Consider the following 6,000-nt stretch of genomic DNA (forward strand, 5'->3'; position numbering starts at 1 on the left):
ATGTGAAGTAAATAAATTTTGAACAACTTCATGTTTTTCGCTAAGAATGTTATAAGAGATGTCTGGTTACCTATGTATGTAAATAATGTTTTAAAATAATTATTCTAATGGTATAAAACATTAATGTTAAAGTGTTTATTATTACATATTGTAATAGTCATAACTAAGACATGTTTTCTAAGCAAAATTTTGAAAATTGCAACGATTTTAGTTCATTATTTTATTTAATGAAGTTTTATAATACGTTTAAAATACGTCCGATGGCATTTATTTTGAGTACAAATAAAGAAAAATGATATTATGTCCTTTATAGTGCAGAAAAAAATAGGAAATATATTATTATTATATTATGTCGAAAATAATTTTTCGCCACGTTCTTGCATTTGCCTGTGCCGTTTAATTTCTCTATCGCACCGTATTAAAAGAAGTTTTCATAGCCCTTATATTAATTGTTAAAAATTTAAGAAATTAATGTATTTTGGGTCATCGTTAATCGAAACCTTATTTACAATTAGAATATAATATTTTGTATATTAACCTGAGTAATCTTGTCACAGAATATTCTTAATAATGATACCAATAAATTCATATACCTCTATTACTCTTCCGTATAGAAAAAAATATATTTACATTTTAAGTATTTATAAGCAATGAATTATATAAGCACTTGGAGTATTTAAAATATTTGAATACAATAAATAAATACATAATATATTTTCAGTAAAATATATATTATGAAAATTATATTATTTTAATGAGTTAAATATTTTACGGGTACTTGTGGATCTTACTGGTATATAATCACAAATATAACTTATAAACGTTACTTAGCGGATTATTTAAACACTGATTCCTCTTTCTGTCATAGTTGATTTGAAATTCGAAAAAAGGAGACGGCAATGTTTAATTAATTCCCTTTAAGCAACATTTATAGATAAAGCCGTATATTTTTAATTAAATACATATTATAAACTATTTAGATATATAAGCTTATCTATATCTGTCATTAAATGCCAAAGCTTTGTATATTTATACGTAGCATTTAACGTTATAATAGATAATAAATAAGAAAATCGGGAAACAAAACGCTATTATACGAAATTCGTATAAAATATATACTTATATGTTATATTAATACGCGTGTAATTTTAATTGTCTTGTGTAAATACATATTTAAGACATGTAATTTTTTTTTTTCTTAAACGTGTTTCAATGTAATCTGTGCAATTTAGACAAAATGTTTCATGTCATTGTAAAATCTAAACGTTTACGTGTACCCGAATATCTGAATGTATCTATTATATAATTAATAAATTATTTGATGGTCCGTTTCCGTTTTTATTTTGAAACCAACGATTTTTTTAACGAAACTAAATAATGTATTGGTAATTAATACATATTTTTGAAATTTATATAAACATTTTACTTTCAATTATTATAAAATATGAATATAGCCAACGTGCAAGTCTTTTTTTTTTAACGTAGTGGAAATCTTCAGAAAGGTACCCGGCTCCCATGGGGAAGGGACTGTGTTTTGTGGGATTCTTACCACTGCGATGGCCGTCCTTGGCACGGATCGGAAAGGCTGCGGCATCGTGATGATACAACGCACCCACGGCCCCTTCCGTGCTGTGACTCGTGGCTCGGAGGAGTGCTTCACAAGGGGCGTAGGTAATCTCGCCCTCCACACCTCGCTAGTTCGTACGGCAGCACGAGGCCATCCCGGCAGCCGTCCACCTCCGGGCCGTCTGAAATAGGAAATATAAGGCCCCCACCTCACGCATCCACGGGCGTCGGGGCTGTAACGTGCAAGTCTGCTGTAACATACCTATTTTAAAGTAACATTTCTATGTATATGTATATATAGAAATACGTAGTGCCTAGGCCCCTTTCACAATCTTTACCCATTTTTTTTGTTACTCTTTGATTTGACTTTTATAAAGGAAGTAGGAGAACCTACATAATCAACATGACACAAGTACTCTGAAACCCTTTGTTAGTTGCCTTCCTACTCTTAATTAATCAATATTTAATAACATATTAACTATATAATATGTATTTTTTCTTAAATACACATACACACATACGTAATACATAACACACATATATAATACATAGTAAAAGTGTCGTGACAATCGAGAATTTTGTTTCCGAAACTTTTTACAGTGAATTTATTGTTGATACCAACGTGTAGCTTTCTGAAATAGTCCAATCAACGTAAAATATGCGGTGAGCGAGTCGTATCGGATTGCTTACGACGAAATAAAAAATAAAGAGGCTATGCAACGTGGACCAGCATTAGCTAGGGTGAAATATAGCAGCGGAAACTTTGCATTTGATTCACTGTAATACTCAATCATTCGATTTTAAGTCACAATTATACCATTTAGATACTTATTTATTTAATTAAGTAAAATAATTACGATAACTAATTTATTGTTTCGCAAGAACTCGTAAATCTTATTTATGCCATCGTCATAGCTCAATATTTATAACAATAGTTACAACGTACTAAATATCTCAATATTTCATAACTCAAAGAGGACCTGGTAAAATTGACCCGTCTGCGGATGCGATTCTTGCCCCGAGTCTGGGTGTATTATAATTATATATATGTAAGTATTTATATCAGTTGGCTGTTATCAATAATACAGACATTAAATTGCCTACCTTAGGAACAAACGCCTGTGTGTGTAAAAATATATATATGACCTGTATAGTTATTTATTAAGACTTACGTGGAGGTAGAGCTTTGTGCGAGCTCGCCTAGGTAAGTAGAGGAACAATATTTATTAGTATTTTATTATATTTGTGTTGTTATTTATGTAAATATGTTCCTAGTAATCATACTAGGAACCTATCTTTATGCCTATCAAGGTAATACAAACCTTACCAAAACTGAATACTAATAAGAAAATAAATAATTAAATATAAACGAAATTGCTTTCTTTATGTTACCATACTCGATGTAGTCAGGCACAGATAATGAAATGACTATAAAGTACGAATAAATATAACATTGTACAATTTATGTACGATGTACGTATGTAATTCGAATATGACTATAATATTTTTGTAATACTTTAATAATAATATTATATATATTTATTTAATTTCATTATTGAATATCTGCGAAATACTCATCACGAGATCTCCTAAACTATCCGCCCGATTGACCTGAAACTTGTCATAGTTACTCCTTCCCCGACGTAGGCGCTCTGTAAGAACGAGTTTTATGCAAATCCTATACAAAATACGTTTTTATTTCTATGTACATGTGCAAAGCCGGGGCGATCAGCTAGTATTATATATTATCGATAGAATTGTTTTGCTCGTAAAATATTATATACTGTTATTACTATTCTTATTGTACGTTGACATAATTGATGAACGTTTTTCGAGTAAGCAATGATTAATGAGACAAAGGAAGACTCATCTAGCCCCTCTTTAATAATCAGAACAAGAACAATACTTAATCAAAATGTCTAAAATATCGTAACTTTATACACAATCAATATATTCAATGCTTAATTATTATATATCTTGTAATAATAATAATATCCAGAAGCACAAAAATTGTCCGTTGAGAATGATCAAATTTTAAGAAGATACGTATTATAGTGCTCAAGCGGAACACAAACAAAAGTGCACTTTCTATTTCCGATCTAATCTGATAGGGCAGTAATCCGATACGTTCGAAAAGAATACAGATGCAATACCAAAGGCTTACCAATTTTTAAAACAAACTGGATGTTTGAAAAATTGGTACGGTACTGAAAATATCCGACAGTACCTAAATCTTTTTTTTTGCCCCGATATGGTTTACAATTGCTGGTAGGCTCCAACAATTGTTAACTCTATCCAATACATTTAACATTTTCATTTTGAAGCTATACTGAAACGAATGTAAAAATAAAATTATTAAAATATATTTATATTATTTTTAATTATTTAAGGAGGAAATTCTCAATTCGTCACCGGTATCAGTCATTCGTCGATTCAATACCGGTAAAGCGGTATATTCATTGGTAAAAAGCATATTTCTTATACTTTGCTGTTTTTAGGTGTATAATTTGAAATACACATTTCTGTGAAAAGAAAGTTTTTTCACAAAGTGCCGGATAAAATCCTATCCTTCTTTTTAGACTATCAAAGTGAACAAGGTTACGCGCTCAGTAGCTTGTACACACTCAACGACCGCACATGTATAACTAAATATAGTCCATTCTAAGAGCGGGAGACAAAAAAACAAAGAAAACAATGACATTCATTGTCCATACAGCAGCATCAATATTTGCAGATAACTCTGTTATATGATAGTACTAGAAACGATGACAAAGTAATTTAACTTTGTTTTTAATACACAAATTCGCTTAAAACGGTACGTAGACCGAAACCGTAACAGCCTGTGAATGTCCCACTGCTTGGCTAAAGGCATCCTCTCTTCTTTTTGAGGAGAAGTTTGGAGCTTATTCCACCACGCTGCTCCAATGCGGGTTGGTGGAATACACATGTGGCAGAATTTCAGGGACATTTTGCATACAAATGCAGGTTTTCTCACGATGTTTTCCTTCACCGTAAAGTACGAGATTATAAGCACAAATTAAGCACATGAAAATTCAGTGGTGCTTGCCCGGGTTTGAACCCACGATCATCGGTTAAGATTCACGCGTTCTTACCACTGGACCATCTCGGCTCTTCGACTACATAAATTCACTTTAATTTCGAAGTCACTTCTAAACTTCTGATAACAATTTCGGCGCTGCCGCTATTAAAGACGCCATTTTTTTCAGAAGTACTAATAAACATCGTAGATTAATTACACAACAACGTTATTTATGTAAACCAAGTAAAGGTGAAGATGATCTTAAAGTAAATGAATGAATTAACTTAATCATTAAAAAATAATTACACTTAAATTATATACACGTGAATATTAAATATATGATTGAGGAAATATATGCCTCGCCCCCGAGTTTTTTTTTTTCAAACAAGCTAAAGGTTGGTAAGCTAAACTATAAATGTGTAAAAGCGCGCCTAAAGCTAACAAAATTTCAGATTTCAACCGCGCGTCCCTTACTCGCCGCTTTCAACACGTGTCTGATTTATATTCTTTTCTTATCTAAAACGACCGGGGCCCTATTTTTTTTTTCTTGTTGCCTGTATTTTACAAATCATTATACAGAGTATTGTGTATAATAAATAAAAAGTGAGAGTTGCAAGCTATAAATCTTAACCTGAAGTACGGAGCAGGTGTGTTTTCAACGTTTAGTGATTTTGGTAATATTTATGTATTGCTACTTATAATAATGTAAATTTATAAAATTTCGAAGGATCACTCGAATCTTTTATTATAAATATTTTAAATTTTGGTTAAAATTGCTTTCTTACAAAAGAGATAAATTTAAAAATTATGGAAAATTTTAAAAAAAGAAATGTTCCTTCGGGGTACACTAATTTAAATTTTATAAAGAGATATGTAAATAAATGAATATTAGCAAAATGAGTAAATATTCGAGAAAATCATTTTATAAATGAAGAGCTATAATTTGCACTCCGCAAACAGACAGGCAACAATTCTTAATGCTGTTTTTTTATACGAATAGCGTTTTTATGTATGGATAATATGAAAATTATGAATACCACATAATAATTATTTTAGCTTTCTATTATTTCTATTAAAATGTTATTTGCTGAAACATAATATTATCTTTACAAATAAAATTGAAGGATCTTCTACCAAACATCAATAATAAACTGGTTTTTTTAATTTTTTTATTTCGAAAAAAAAATTGTACATGTGTTAAGAAACAATAATATATAAACATAACTTTAAATATTAATTCGGAGGCTATGCACCCGACTTCTGACGTTATATCAATCACTTTTAAAAATAGTAAAATATGAGTATAAAATGAATCACCGAGTATAATTTAAGTTAATTAATGTTAAGTTATAACTAAGTATAACATATATAATGCGTAGCCAGGTAAAATCTTC

This window comes from Nymphalis io, chromosome 17, assembly GCF_905147045.1.
Source record: "Nymphalis io chromosome 17, ilAglIoxx1.1, whole genome shotgun sequence".
NCBI classification, from domain to species: domain Eukaryota; kingdom Metazoa; phylum Arthropoda; class Insecta; order Lepidoptera; family Nymphalidae; genus Nymphalis; species Nymphalis io.